Source organism: Apodemus sylvaticus, chromosome X, assembly GCF_947179515.1.
Source record: "Apodemus sylvaticus chromosome X, mApoSyl1.1, whole genome shotgun sequence".
Lineage (NCBI taxonomy): Eukaryota > Metazoa > Chordata > Mammalia > Rodentia > Muridae > Apodemus > Apodemus sylvaticus.
This window is the reverse complement of record NC_067495.1, coordinates 140,083,901-140,101,100: the sequence shown is the minus strand read 5'-3', so window position 1 is coordinate 140,101,100 and position 17,200 is coordinate 140,083,901. Positions and strand designations below refer to the sequence as shown.

General features: G+C 39.2%; 1 pseudogene; it reads right to left on the bottom strand.

The window, feature by feature from the left end:
• Positions 1-13,061, bottom strand: part of LOC127674709 (SNW domain-containing protein 1-like) — a 42,145-nt pseudogene extending 29,084 nt beyond the window's left edge.
• Between the last annotated feature and the right edge of the window lie 4,139 nt (positions 13,062-17,200).

Genomic DNA, 17,200 nt, shown 5'->3' with positions numbered 1-17,200 from the left:
ATGACGATTGTAATATATTCTTAATGAAACCCATGTGGCATAATGAATTAAGTAAGCAGTAATTGGTATGTAGCTCAAAAGATATCTCTCATTGCCAATGACTGTAACTAGTTTTTCACACAAAACTTGTAAGTTAATTTTTTATCATTTCAGATTTTACAGCTCAAAATTTAAAATAGTTTTATTTTATTTAATCTAACTGTATAACTAATTGGTTGAAATTTTTACTTTGCTTAACTTTTAATACAGTGTTTTATTTTTCTCTTTGAATTTCATATAAGCTTGAATGTAGTTGAGCAATCACATTATCATATTGATTCACTGCTGATTTATCTCCCTGTCTTAATAAACTCACGAAGTGGAAAGGCAAGGCATTATTTTAACTTTGTGGGAGCAAGTTATTTCAGGTATTGAGCTTTCCCAGGACCTCAGAGTGGCCAGGATGTATGCAAATTTTCTTCATTACTTTTATTTTCCTGACATTTTTTCAGATATTAAGATTTGGAAATGAATGCAGATTTGAAGTATTTGAAGTATGTCATTGATTGGTGAGCTGCTGTAATATTTCAGTGACTCAATCTGTAAAAATTAAGTATTCCCCTATGTCATTTGATTGTATTGACATAGTCTTCATCTTCCACATAATATGAGTCTATCCCAGTCTCACACAAGTAAGTTAGCAACTTGGAAGATGCCAAACAATTTGCTTCATTCTTTTGTATCTTCCTTTCTCCCTAAAAACACCTCATCTCCACTGTTTTCTCCTTTTCTCAGTTTTGCTATCCGGAGTTGTGCAGTTTGACACAATGAAGCCATAGCATGTAGCACATTATGTATTATTGTCATGGGCCACAGAAATCACATTTACATCAACCAAATACTTTCACAATATTGATAGTCAGATGTATCATATTGAAGAAAAAATAGCTTTACTTCTACAGAGACCTGGAGATTAACTTCCTTCCATACAAGTCACCTACCCCTGGCAACAAGGGAATTATGAGGGTCCTTGGAGATATGTTACAAAGCTATGTTTAAATTGTAAAATATTACTGGGCGGTGGTGGTACATGCCTGTAATCCCAGCACTTGGGAGGCAGAGGCAGGCAGATTTCTGAGTTCAAGGCCAGCCTGGTCTACAGAGTGAGTTCCAGGACAGTCAGGACTATACAGAGAAACCCTGTCTCAAAAAAACCAAATCCAAAAAATCAAAAACCAAAAACAAAAATTGTAAAATATTCAGTGTCTGGCAAACTTCCATATGCTTTTTTATCATAACTTTATAAAGTATATAATGAATGATATTTTGCTAAATATTAACAAATAGCTCAGAAGTTAAGTGTAAAAATACAATTTTATTTCCTTATTTTCATTTTATAGATGTGTGCAATAAAGCTAATTTCAAACTGTCAGCATGATGCTGAATGTCTGACTAGAAAAAAATAGTACTCACTAGATCTCACAAAGCAGTTTCATGACTTCAGCACACCACTGAATATACATTTCAGCCACTCTGATACATGTGAAACAAAAATTGCACATAGCAGTATATTATTATTAAAGTTATCTTCTGTAGCAAATACAAAGTACCAGAATTTAACAAAGGCTCTCCACAACATTCTTCATTAACCTATAATATTTCTAATCTAAAATCCAAAAAACTTTCTAGGAGGTAAAACAAAAAGAATACTGATTTTAAAAGTATAATCTATAAAAAAACTACTTCATAATCTAATTACTGCACAGTTATTGTTACAAACCAAATGCTTGTTGAAGGAAATATTAAAAGAAATAGAAGTGTAATGTTTTTGCACTTTTGACTTTGCCCTGGTAGTCTGGTCAGCCATGCACTGGTAATAGCTGACCTATTTTTATTTCATGCAGATACTGACTCTTAACTCCACAATCTCTCCTTCATTGATTCCCACTGGTGAGTCACTACCATGCCAATCCTAAATTTCAAATCCCCCACAACCTTTGTGGAGCACCTCAGGCAAACCCACACTTGTCTGATGTACCTTTTTCTCTTGAATGCAGACGAGCCTCCATGTGAAGGAAAATGTGACACAAACTTAGTTCAGAAACAATGGTAACTCAATCTCTGGGTGTAACAACTAAAACCTAATCTCGTAAGCCTTATTTAAAATCTGATCCCCCAGTGGTGAATACTTGTGGATCAAGATACTAGGAAACTCTACCAGTTACATCTTACCGATATGCTGTCCAGGTTCCAAAGACACCTAATTCTCTTCTGCTTCCTCTATTCTTCTGTCCCACTCAGAAGTCCCGCCTACTCACCCAGTTATTGGCTTCATTATTCATTAGGGGATTGGTTCACAAGAACAACACCAGGCCCAACCAAAACAGATGCTGTTTTATTCTAAATGAGACAGGGTCAATGAAAATGAAGTGACTTTATTAGGGTCTTTCCTCATTTAAGAGGACACAAAACTAATATGTACTTAAAAGCAAAAAAAAATAAAAATTCTCACTTTGGCTTTTCATTCTGTTTAACATGCTTTGTTAAGTGAATGTAGGAGATCCACATTTAAAAAGAATATTTGTGAGTGTGTGACAACTATCAACTCTACATACTTATATTTCAATAAATGTATGTAATATATAATGATCAGTTGATGGTAAAGGCACATCCATCATCTTAAGCACTCTTGTTTTGTTTTTATTAATGTTGGGAACATTCAAAATGCCTCAACTAGCTTATTATTGGAAACAATGAATTGTTCTCATCCAAAATTCCACTGTGCTTGAAAATATGAAATTTTTAGGGACTTCCAGCAGCAGAGGCACCAGCGGCGGCAGTGGTGGCAGTGCAGCAGTGGCTGGTCCAGCTGAAGGGCCATCAGCAGTGGAACCAAGGCAACACAGGGTCCAGTTAGGCCCTGCACCCACGACCACTGACCTTCGCTGACCAGCCGGGCGGCAAGCAGCTGCGGTTGTGCAGCGCCTTTCCTGCACGAAGCCACTTCAGAACTCGGCCTCCCACCAGTCAGGAGAGGTGCATCCATCTTGGTCTCGGACGCCAGGGATCGGACAGACTGAGGTACACAAACATAATCCGAGGCCAACACCGCGGTGGTCTGAGCCCGACGGGCGTTGGCCTGCACCCAGGCCCTGGGCTGCTCGGGGAGCCATCAGGGTGCCAACCCAGCCAGGAGTTTTTTTGCCCAGGCCTGCGCGTGCCCCGCCATTTTGCCTGCAGGTCGACAGAGAGCTCTGGCTGGCAGACCTGTAACAGGCATAGCCTGAGGCTAACAAAGCGGGGGTATAGGCCCCAAAAGGCACAGGACTGACCCCAAGATCTGGGTGGCTTGGTGGGCCATCTGTGAGTCAACCCGCCCAGGAGGTTGTTAGCACAACAGACTCTCCCAGCGCTTTCAGGGAGCGCGGGCGCGCACGCCCACCATCCTAGTCACCTGGCGGACCCAATTAACAGTCATAGCCCTAGGGGAACTTTGCTCGGACCTTGGCATCCCAGGCTTTTGCCTGGACTCAGGGACTGGGCAGCCAGGCTAACCTTGTGTGCGCCAGCCCGGTTGGCGGATCGGCTGCCCAGCAGAGTGAGCAGAACACAGGGGAGGTCACAGCAGCATACCGTCGGCACTCCCAGGGGGTGCACACGGGCTCCATCTGGTCCACAGACACAATCTGGGGCAAGGCCTCAGGCGGAAGCCCTCAGCTCTACTCTCTCCGCTTCCGGATCCAGATCAGCCTGGGCAGCAGCACCACATCTCCAAGTCCTGCAAGGGGCTAGCTGGGCTTCCGGGCAGCCAGCTGGGAGAAGTCAGTGTGCTCCAGTGAATCCAGCAGGCCCCAGCGGGAGCCTTCGGGTGCCTGCTTTGGGAGCTGGACAGCCTGGGCAGCAGCACCCTGTCTAAAAGCAGTACAGGAGGTACCCCTGGGAAGGGGCAGCTTGCACTGGTGAGTCCAGCACTGACAAGACAAACTAACACCAGTGAGAACTAGATGGCAAAAGGCAAACGCAGGAACGTCACTAACAGAAATCAAGGCAATATGGCAACATCTGAACCCAATTCTCCTCTACCAACATGTCCTGGATATCCCATCACACCAGTAAAACAAGATTTGGATTTAAAATCACTGGTCATGATGCTGGTACAGGAACATATGAAGGACATACTTAAAGAATTTCAGGAGAAAATGGATCAAAAGTTAGAAGCACTTGCAAGGGAAATACAAAAATCATTGAAAGAAATCCAGGAGAATACAAAAGCCAACAAGGAGGAAATGCAAAAAACACTTAAAGAAATACAGGAGAACTTTGGTCAACAGGCTGAGGTCATGAAAGAGGAAATACAAAAATCTCTTAAAGAAATACAGGAGAACTTTGGTCAACAGGCTGAGGTCATGAAAGAGGAAACACAAAAATCTCTTAAAGAATTACAGGAAAGCACAAACAAGCAAGTGAAGGAGCTAAGCAAAACCATCCAGGATCTAAAATCAGAAGTAGAAACAACTAAGAAAACTCAAAGGGAGACAACTTTGGAGATAGAAAGCCTTGGGAAGAAATCAGGGGACAGAGATGCAAATATCAACAACAGAATACAAGAGATAGAAGAAAGAATCTCAGATGCTGAAGATTCCATAGAAACCATGGACTCAACAGTTAAAGAAAATGCAAAATGCAAAAAGCTTGTAACCCAAAATATCCAGGAAATCCAGGACACAATGAGAAGACCAAACCTAACGATTATAGGCATAGATGAGAGTGAAGATTTACAACTTAAAGGGCCAGCAAATATCTTCAATAAAATTATAGAAGAAAACTTCCCTAACCTAAAGAGAGAGATGCCCATGAATATACAAGAAGCCTACAGAACTCCAAACAGACTGGACCAGAACAGAAATACTTCCTGTCACATAATAATCAAAACACCAAATGTTCTAAACAAAGAAAGAATACTAAAGGCATTAAGAGAAAAAGGCCAAGTAACATATAAAGGAAGACCTATCAGAATCACAGCAGACTTTTCACCTGAGACTATGAAGGCTAGAAGGTCCTGGGCAGATCTCATGCAGGCTCTAAGAGAACACAAATGCCAACCAAAACTACTATATCCTGCAAAACTCTCAATCACCATAGATGGAGAAACTAAGATATTTCATGACAAAACCAAGTTTACCCAATATCTATCCACAAACCCAGCCCTAAAAAGGATAATAGGAGGACAACACCAATACAAGGAGGGAAACTTCACCCTGGAAAAAGCAAGATAGTAACCTTTCATCAAACCCAAAAGAAGTTAAGCATTCAAATTTAAAAAATAACGTCAAAAATGATAGGAAGTAACAATCACTATTCCTTAATATCTCTTAACATCAATGGACTTAATACCCCAATAAAAAGACACAGACTAACTGAATGGATACATAAACAGGACCCTACATTTAGCTGCTTACAGGAAACACACCTCAGGGTCAAAGACAAACACTACCTTAGAGTAAAAGGCTGGAAGACAATTTTACAAGCAAATGGTCTTAGGAGACAAGCTGGAGTAGCCATTTTAATATCAGATAAAATTGACTTTCAACCCAAAGTCATCAAAAGAGACTCTGAGGGACACTTCTTGCTGGTCAAAGAAAAAATACAACAAGAAGAACTCTCAATCCTGAACATCTATGCTCCAAATGCAAGAACACCCTCTTTCGTAAAAGAGACTTTATTAAAATTCAAAGCACACATTGCACCTAACACAATAATTGTGGGTGACTTCAACACAGCACTTTCCTCAATGGACCGATCAGGAAAACAGAAACTAAACAGGGACACAATGAAACTAATTGAAGCTTTGGACCAATTAGATTTAACAGATATATATATAGAACATTCTATCCTAAAACAAAAGAATATACCTTTTTCACAGCACCTCATGGTACCTTCTCCAAAATCGACCATATAATTGGTCACAAGACAGACCTCAACAAATATAAGAAGATAGAACTAATCCTATGCCTCCTATCTGATCACTATGGAGTAAAAGTGGTCTTCAATAGCAACAGAAACAACAGAAAATCCACATACACATGGAAACTGAACAATACTCTACTCAATGATACCTTGGTCAAGGAAGAAATAAAGAAAGAAATTAAAGACTTTTTAAAACACAATGAAAATGAAAACACAACATACCCAAATCTATGGGACACAATGAAAGCAGTGCTAAGAGGAAAACTCATAGCCCTGAGTGCCTCCAAAAAGAAAATGGAGAGAGCATACATTACCAGCTTAATGACACACCTGAAAGCCCTAGAACAAAAAGAAGCTATTTCGCCCAGGAGGAGTAGAAGGCAGGAAATCATCAAACTCAGGGCCGAAATCAATCAAGTAGAAACAAAGAGAACCATACAAAAAATCAACAAAACCAGGAGCTGGTTCTTTGAGAAAATCAACAAGATAGATAAACCCTTAGCCAGACTGACCAAAGGGCACAGAGAAAGTATCCAAATTAACAAACTTAGAAATGAAAAGGGAGATATAACAACAGAAACTGAGGAAATCCAAAAAATCATCAGATCCTACTACAAGAGCCTGTACTCAACACAACTGGAGAATCTGGAGGAAATGGACAATTTCCTTGACAGATACCAAATACCAAAATTAAATCAGGACCAACTAGACCATCTAAACAGTCCCAAAATGCTTAAAGAAATAGAAGGAGTCATAGAAAGTATTCCAACCAAAAAAAGCACAGGACCAGATGGCTTCGGTGCAGAATTCTAACAGACCTTCAAAGAAGAGTTAACACCAATACTCTTCAAACTATTCCACAAAATAGAAACAGAAGGGACACTACCCAATTCCTTCTACGAAGCCACAATTACGCTGATACCAAAGCCACAAAAAGATCCAACAAAGAAAGAGAACTTCAGACCAATTTCCCTTATGAACATCGATGCAAAAATACTCAATAAAATTCTTGCCAACCGAATCCAAGAACACATCAAAATGATCATCCACCATGATCAAGTAGGCTTTATCCCAGGAATGCAGGGTTGGTTCAATATACGGAAATCCATCAATACAATCCACTACATAAACAAACTCAAAGAACAAAACCACATGGTCATTTCATTGGATGCTGAAAAAGCATTTGACAAAATTCAGCATCCTTTCATGCTTAAAGTCTTGGAGAGAACAGGAATTCAAGGCCCATACCTAAACATAGTAAAAGCAATATACAGCAAACCGGTAGCCAGCATCAAACTAAATGGAAAGAAACTTGAAGCAATCCCACTGAAATCAGGGACCAGACAAGACTGCCCCCTTTCTCCTTATCTTTTCAATATTGTGCTTGAGGTACTAGCTCGGGCAATTCGACAACATAAGGAGGTCAAAGGGATACAAATTGGAAAGGAAGAAGTCAAACTTTCATTATTTGCAGACGACATGATAGCCTACCTAAGTGACCCAAAAAACTCCACTAGAGAGCTCCTACAGCTGATAAACAACTTCAGCAAAGTGGCAGGTTATAAAATCAACACAAGCAAATCAGTGGCCTTCCTATACTCAAAGGATAAGCAGGCTGAGAAAGAAATTAGGGAAATGACCCCCTTCACTATAGCCACAAACAATATAAAGTATCTTGGGGTGACTCTTACCAAACATGTGAAAGATCTGTATGACAAGAACTTCAAGACTCTGAAGAAGGAAATGGAAGAAGACCTCAAAAAATGGGAAAACCTCCCATGCTCATGGATCGGTAGAATCAATATAGTTAAAATGGCCATTTTGCCAAAAGCAATATACAGATTCAATGCAATACCCATCAAAATCCCAACTCAATTCTTCACAGAGTTAGAAAGAGCAATTATCAAATTCATCTGGAACAACAAAAAACCCAGGATAGCTAAAACTATTCTCAGCAACAAAAGAAAATCTGGGGGAATCAGTATCCCTGACCTCAAGCAATACTACAGAGCAATAGTGTTAAAAACTGCATGGTATTGGTACAGTGACAGGCAGGAGGATCAATGGAACAGGATTGAAGATCCAGAAATGAACCCACACACCTATGGCCACTTGATCCTCGACAAAGAGGCTGAAAACATCCAATGGAAAAAAGATAGCCTTTTCAACAAATGGTGCTGGTTCAACTGGAGGTCAGCATGCAGAAGAATGCGAATTGATCCATCCTTGTCTCCCTGTACTAAGCTCAAATCCAAATGGATCAAGGACCTCCACATAAAGCCAGACACTCTGAAGGTAATAGAAAAGAAACTGGGGAAGACCCTTGAGGACATCGGTACAGGGAGAAAGTTTCTGAACAGAACACCAATAGCATATGCTCTAAGAGCAAGAATTGACAAACGTGACCTCATAAAATTACAAAGTTTCTGTAAGGCAAAGGACACCATCAAGAGGACAAATCGGCAACCAACAAATTGGGAAAAGATCTTCACCAATCCTACATCAGATAGAGGGCTAATATCCAATATATGTAAAGAACTCAAGAAGTTAGTCTCCAGAAAACCAAACAACCCTATTAAAAAATGGGGTACAGAGTTAAACAAAGAATTCTCACCTGAAGAACTTCGGATGGCGGAAAAGCATCTTAAAAAATGCTCAACTTCATTAGTCATTAGGAAATGCAAATCAAAACAACCCTAAGATTTCATCTTACACCAGTCAGAATGGCTAAGATTAAAAATTCAGGAGACAGCAGGTGTTGGAGAGGGTGTGAAGAAAGAGGAACACTCCTCCACTGCTGGTGGGGTTGCAAATTGGTACAACCACTCTGGAAAGCAGTCTGGCGGTTCCTCTGAAAACTGGGCACCTCACTTCCAGAAGATCCTGCTATACCACTCCTGGGCATATACCCAGAAGACTCCCCACCATGTAATAAGGATACATGTTCTACTATGTTCATAGCAGCCCTATTTATAATTGCCAGATGCTGGAAAGAACCCAGGTATCCCTCAACAGAAGAGTGGATGCAAAAAATGTGGTATATCTACACAATGGAGTACTATTCAGCCATTAGAAACAATGAATTCATGAAATTCTTAGGCAAATGGATGGAGCTAGAAAATATCATACTAAGTGAGGTAACCCAGACTCAAAAGGTGAATCATGGTATGCACTCACTAATAAGTGGCTATTAACCTAGAAGACTGGAATACCCAAAACATAATCCACACATCAAATGAGGTACAAGAAGAAAGGAGGAGTGGCCCCTGGTTCTGGAAAGACTCAGTGAAACAGTATTCGGCAAAACCAGAATGGGGAAGTGGGAAGGGGTGGGTGGGAGGACAGGGGAAGAGAAGGGGGCTTATGGGACTTTCGGGGAGTGGGGGGGCTAGAAAAGAGGAAATCATTTGAAATGTAAATAAATTATATCGAATAATAAAAAAAAAGAAATTTTTATCCACTATATTGTACTCCACTGCTGTTTAATGTATGTATTCTAAAGGAGTCATTTATACATGAAGACTATTGAAATTTCTCTGGAGTACTGAGGAAAAATTTAGTATATTATAATGAAGCTGGTCATTGGGACATATGCATATAATTCGAAATTTGAGGTGGCTGAGACCAGAAAACCATGAATTCCAGGCCAACTTGTCTTACATAGCAAGTTTCCTGTTAATTTGTCTTAAAAACCCAATGCCCACTGCCAAAATGACAACAGTTTGGATCTGTAGATTAGGAAGCCCTTTGCTCACTTATATCATAATTGCTGTAATGGTACTGGTGATGTGCTTTGAGATATGATCTGTTTTCACATCTTATCCACACTATTATAATTTTTTTTTTCTGAGAGAGGGTTTCTTTGTGTAGCCCTGGCTGTCCCGGAACTCACTCTGTAGCCCAGGCTGGCCTTGAAGTCAGTTATTATGTTTTCTATTTCTCCATTGTTAGGGACTCAACTTCCACCTGTATTGGCCTATTTTTCTTTGTACAGAAGTTAGGGACCATCAAGATTCATCAGTGAGCCTAACAGGAAATATGAATTGTATAAAGTCACAGATAGATAGAACTAAGAAATGAAAACAATCCTCTGTAGTATCTGGTACATATTTGAACTTAGTGAGTATTCCATTTTCTGCAGAGTAAGTCCATATATGATGCTGAATATACTACTGGCCACAACTCACTAGCAACTTTTCATGAGTTGCTCAATTTGTGTTTGATATGCAGCAGCCAGTTGATTTCAGAAGAATTTAAAGTCACCTTAAGTGTTAGCACAAGTACAGCATGCCTTCATTTCTACTTGAATAATTTCTAATGCCATTTATTTTGTAAATTTCTTTTAATGTTTCATGATGTCTTTACATATAACCACAACTCTGCGTGCAGGTGTTTTAAAGCTCTGGCTTTACTGATAGAACCTTGAAAAATATCTATGTACATATGACAAAGGAACAAACTCAAATTTAAATTTTATTTTGTATAGCACCAAACAATGATATTTTAACCCTTTTAGTCACATATATCCTAGTTGTACTATCCAGTTCACAGCAATTAAATAGATTCCAAAAGAAAGCTGGTTATAGTAGACAATATATCCCACACAACTTTACTGGCCAAAGTCTAATCTTTTTTTTTCTACATATTTCTATTTGAAATTAGGTGCACTAAGTAAGGCCTTAGTTTCCCCATGGCATGGTAGAAGAGCACAGCAGGGCAAATGCATCTGCTAGCATAGTTCCAGTATGTGAACATTACCCCATGCATCATTTGGGATGATGTTATTTATCAAGTTCTTACAGAAAATTTTACCCCTGGATTAGTAAGTGTCACACACAAGGAAGTAGTCTCAATTCTGTGTGGGGCAGTGTTTTCTGTAAGTGCTGCAAGATTGGAGAAGCTCAAACATAACCCATCCTTTAAAAAATAATCTACTCTGAAATAGAATATTCAATGTCCCTTTCTCCTGGAATACAAAGGAGTGCTGGGATCTATCACTGACATTTTCTTTTTAATCTGTAATCTTTCTTTTTTAACAGTCCAGTTTTTATCTGCCTCTTGGTCTTCTCTTTGATAATTCCACATCCCATTCCTCTTCCCCCACTTCCAAGAGGATGTCCCCATACCCACCCATCAGCCCGCACTATTCCCTGGGGTCACAAGTGCCTGGAGGGTTAAGTACATCTTATCTCACTGAGACTAGACCAGGCAATTCTCCGTGGTATTATGTTAGACTTAGTTTTAAGAGGCCCCTCTACACCTTCCTCTGAGAGACCCCCAACTCAATGTTTTTAGACTTCTAAGCAACTAGCCCATCACAGAATTGTTTTTCTGCTTTCAGCTTGAGAAAGATAACCACCCTGTTCTAGTTCCAGTGTTTAACTATACAATGCCCCAAGGACGTTTGCTCCAGATAATCTCTAACCTTCCTTACTTCCTCATTCTGTACTTCCCCATTCTGCACTTGTTTTTTCCTCCACCCCTTGCCTTGAGAATTGTGTCCTCCAACCCTTGTCTTGTGATTTTCCCCTTTAAATACCCCTGACTTCAGTTGCACGGGGTCCTCAGTCCTCTACCCCTGTGTGGGGTATGGTTGTCTTCATGCTTATGTTCCTTGGGGCAACTGCTATAGGAGAATCTTTTAGACCCACCATGCTGTTTTGCTTCTTCCAAAATCTTGTCCAAACCAAAAGGATCTTCCTCAAACTAAATTGGTTCTTCTAGGCCTCTCTGTCTGTAGTCAGAACAACAAAATGCCTTATGATGAACAATTCCATTGGTCTTTATCCTGGTTTTGAGGTCATCACCATATATGTCCTTCACTAGATTTTTACTGGGCCTGTAGTTCCTCTGAGACATGTCTTTGTCACCTTTCCAGGCCTGATCATAAACATTGTAAATTTCATCTTCTCCACATGCAAATCCACTGTTCATACCCTAGGATTGGTTGAAGAGCCTTTGGTCACACGGAACTTCACTGGAAGGTTGAAGGTTGAGGATTGGGCTCACCAAGAGCAATAACTTCACTGATATCTTGATTTTCATTTCTCACTATTTTTGACCTCTTACCAGGAGCTGCCCTGGAAAGGTTCTGGTTATGCTGCCTCTCTTTTCGCCTTTCATGTTGGATTTAATCTCTCTCGTGGGCCTCTCCATCCTCTTTTTCCACATGGGTTTTGATCCCAGCTCTCTTTTCTCTGGCTTTCTGGCATTTCCACAGCTTCACAATCCTTCTGATCAGCAATGTATATAGTGCTCAGCCAGTTTGGCAAAATTTTCATTTATGTGGATGGTCTGAAGTCCTCTTCCATCAGCAGTCAGTCTTTTATCTAATAGAATCACATAACCTGTAGCATTTTTCCAATTGGAAATACAAGGAGGGATCTTCCACTCTTGCTGTTTCTTTACAGCCAGTCATCTTCCAACAAGGAGAGTGCATTTCAGGTGCAGGAGAAGATGGTGGTCGGTGGGGAATTTTCTTATTAATCTTTAATCTTGGAGACTCCATTGGGTCTTTCTGCATTTCTACCATCCAAATAAACTTCTGTTTAGCTCCAGAATTGAATGCTACTCCTTGCTAAGATGGTGTGTAGTGGATATATTGAGCAGGAGCCAGCTTATCAGCTGCATGAACTGGCATGGCTGCAGCAACCTTCTGCAACACGGACTTCTCCAAGGCGATTTTTGCCCTTTTTGTTATCTCTTTAATCGCCTTTTAATCGGGCCTTTCCAGGCCTGGTATATCTGCATTCATAACCTCCTTTGGAGCAAGGTCAGTGTATTTGCTGCAAATAATCTTGTCTATAGACTGTTCCTGTAGAGCAATCACATCATACATAACATTCTCTTCAGGATCCACCTGAATGGCCAATGCATTTGACATTTTTTTTTTCTATTGCCCCAGATCCATAGGATACTGGGCCACATGAATGTCTGGGAAAGCACCTCCATCTCCAAATCTTCTAATAGTCTTGGAATCCAGCCTTTCCTATATCTGTATGGGGGAGGCTCACTTTGAAAGTCTGCTTTGATTACTGAGATTTTGCCCTTTCTTCAGCCTTAAGTTGGTCCTGAGATAGCTGAGTAGGCATAGGTAAGATGCTGGTGAGCACCATCTTCTTCTGCTTCTTCCTGCACAGGCCACAGTCTAATCTTGAGGAGAAAATATGAATTATGCCAATTTGAAGGAAACCTTGACATAACTAAGTAACTTCAAATAAGTTTATAGAGAAAATGTGAACTTTCTTTAATAGATTAACATAAATTTTTGATAGGTCAAAGGAAATGCCTTCTCTGGACGAAAGGCAATTTTTGAGCAGGGGAGCATATTTATTACTGTAGTTTGTTTATTTTGGGCTGTCCTAGAATGGCATGTAACATAGTTACAGAGTTCATTTTAATTTCTTGAAGTCGTTCACTAGGGAAATCACTGATGCCTTCAAGGTTTATAGCAGCAAAAATGATTCTTAGTTTTTTTTTTCCCTTTGATATAAGTACAAATATTGCAAATACACTGATATAATAGCATTTACCCTGGTTCATTGCCCTTGAACAAGATGCATAGCTGTTCATCTCAGGTTTCTTTAGGAAATACTAAAAGAAATGGGAGGAATGAAGATCAACTTTGTCAGCTTTTTAAAAAAGGGTCTTTAAGAAAGTTCATTGAGGTGGAATTTTACATATGGTAAAGGAGAGTTTTCAGAGTATATCTTTCAATATCCTATAATTGTGATAATTTAATGGCAGCTCTTTTCCTAAAGCAGCAGCACTTGATAACATAAAATTAAACATCAGAAAATATGAAGATTCCTAGCTATAAGACAGGACTATCTTAACATAAATAATTTAAACTCATGCTAGGAAATATTTTGTTCCTGATATTTGAGTGGCCTATTTTTTTAAATTTTTTTTATTTGATATAATTTATTTACATTTCAAATGATTTCCCCCTTTCTAGCCCCTCCACTCCCCGAAAGTCCCGTAAGCCCCCTTCTCTTCCCCTGTCCTCCCTCCCACCCCTTCCCACTTCCCCGTTCTGGTTTTGCCGAATACTGTTTCACTGAGTCTTTCCAGAACCAGGGGCCTGAGTGGCCTATTTTTATATGAAATAAAGATATAGCAATGGTTGACTGCTAATGGTTAATAGCTGTCCAAATATGATATATATGTTTAATTTGAATTAATAATACTTATTAATAATATATAATTAATAATATATAATATAAAATAAAATATAACTATAATATATATAATATATAAATAATATATTATAGATAGTATATAAAATCAAATAAATTCAAATTAAATATTTTGAATTGAAAATTGCTGCTTGAAAACATAAAATGCTTTGTACAGTTCTCTGAACCAGAGACAGCATATCAATTGTTTCTGAGTGTTTGAGTAAATAAACTATTTACCCATGATATTTTCCCATTTGCATCCCATGTCCCAGTATATCTTCTTTTAACTAGCGAGATAACAAGACCCAAGAATGTGGACTTGCATTCATGCAGAGCATCCAATAACAAAGAAGGTTTAGTTACTTGAGCCTTGAGTTACAAGGAGATAAGAATGGATCGATTTGTATTCTTCTGCATGCTAACCCACAGTTGAACCAGCACCATTTGTTTAAAATGCTGTCATTTTTCTACTGAATGGTTTAAGCTCCTTTCTCAAAGATCAAGTTCCCATAGGTGTGTGGGTTCATTTTGGGGTCTTCAATTCTATTCCATTAATCTACCTGTCTGTCACTGTACCAATACCATGCTGTTTTTTTTTTTTTTTTTTGTTTGTTTGTTTGGTTGGTTTTTTTTTTTTTTTTTTTTATCACAATTGCTCTGTAGTATAGCTTGAGGTCAGGGATTGTGATTCTGCCAGAAGTTCTCTTATTGTTGAGAATAGTTTTCACTATCCTGAGTTTTTTGTTATTCCAGATGAATTTGGAAATTGCTATTTCTAACTTTATAAAGAATTAAGTTGGAAATTTTATGGGGATTGCCTTGAATATGCAGATTGCTTTTAGTAAGATGGCCAATTTTACTGTATTAATCCTACCAATCCATGAGCATGGGAGATCTTTCCATCTTCTAGATATTCTTTGATTTCTTTCTTCAGAGACTTGAAATACTTGTCATACAGATCTTTCACTTGCTTAGGTGGAGTCACACCAAGGTATTTTATATTACTTGTGACTATTGTGAAGGGTGTTGTTTCCCTAATTTCTCAGGCTGTTTATCTACTAACTAGAGGAAGGCCACTGTTTTTTGTTTTGTTTTGTTTTGCTTTTTTTTTTTGTTTTTTTGTTTTTTTTGTTGTTTGAGTTAATTTTAAATCCAGTCACTTTGCTAAATTTGTTTATTAGTTTTAGGAGATCAAGGACCTTCACATAAGAGCAGAAACATTGAAACTATTAGAGAAGAAAGTGGGGAAGAGCCCACTTGAAGACATAGGCTCATGGGAAAATTTCCTGAACATAATAGTAATAGCTTATGTTCTAAGATCAAGAATTGTCAAATGGGACCCCATAAAATTGTAAAGCGTCTGTAAGGCAAAGGACACTGTCAACATGGCACAATAGCAACCAACAGATTGGAAAAAGGTCTTTACCAATCCTACATCTGATAGAGGGCTAATATCAAATATATATAAAGACCTCAAGAAGTTAGAATGCAGAGAATGAAATAACCCTATGAAAATGGGGTACAGAGAAAAACAAAGAATTCTCAACTGTGGAATATGGAATGTCTGAAAAGCACCTAAACAAATGTTCAACACCCTTAGTCACCAGGGAAATGCAAATCAAAACAACCCTGAGATTTCACCTCACATCAGTCAGAATGGCTAAGATCAAAAACTCAGGAGACAGCAGGTGCTGGTGAGGATGTGGAGAAAGAGGAACACTCCTCCATTGCTGGTGGGATTGCAAGCTGGTACAACCACTATGGAAATCAGTTTAGTGGTTCTTCAGAAAATTGGACATAGTACTATCTGAGGACCCAGCTTTACCACTCCTGGGCATATACACAGAAGATGCTCAAACATGTAATAAGGACACATGCTCCATTATGTTTATAGCTGCCATATTTATAATAACCAGAAGCTGGAAAGAACCCAGATGTCCCTCAACAGAGGAATGGATAAAGAAAATGTGGTGCATTTACACAATGGAGCACTACTCAGCTATTAAAAACAATGAATTCGGGAACACTCCTCCACTGCTGGTGGGGTTGCAAATTGGTACAACCACTCTGGAAATCAGTCTGGTGGTTCCTCGGAAAACTGGGCATGTCACTTCTGGAGGATCCTGCTACATGACTCCTGGGCATATACCCAGAGGATTCCCCAGCATGTAATAAGGATATGTGCTCCACCATGTTCATAGCAGCCATATTTGTAGTAGCCAGAAGCTGGAAAGAACCCAGGTATGCCTCAATGGAGTAATGGATACAAAAAAAAAAGTGGTATATATACACAATGGAATACTATTCAGCCATTAGAAATAATGAATTCATGAAATTCTTAGATAAATGGATGGATCTGGAGAACATCATACTAAGTGAGGTAACCCAGTCTCAAAAGATCAGTCATGGTATGCACTCACTAATAAGTGGATATTAACCTGGAAAACTGGAATACCCAAAACATAATCCACACATCAAATGAGGTACAAGAAGAACGGAGGAGTGGCCTGGTTCTGGAAAGACTCAGTGTAGCAGTATAGGGCAATTCCAGAAAAGGGAAGTGGGAAGGGGTGGTTAGGAGAACAGGGGGAAGGAACAGGGCTTATGTGACTTTCGGGGAGTCAGAGGCCAGAAAAGGGGAACTCATTTGAAATGTAAATAAAAAATATATCAAACAAAAATATTTAAAAAAACAATGAATTCATGAAATTCACAGGCAAATGAATGGCACTAGAAAATATCACCCTGAGTGAGGTAACACAATCACTAAGAACACATGGTATGTACTCACTGATAAGTGGATATTAGCCCAGAAGCTCAGAATAAACAAGATATAATTCACAGACCACATGAAGCTCCAGAAGAAGGAAGAACAAAGTGTGGATACTTCCATCGTTCTTAGAATGGGGATTAAAATATCTATAGGAGAGATACAGAGAAAAATTGTGGAGCAGAGACTGAAGGAAAGGCTATTTAGAGACTACGCCACATGGGGATCCATCTCATATACAGTCAAACTGAGAAACTATTGTGGGTGCCAACAAGTTCTTGCTGACAGGAGCCTGATATAGCAG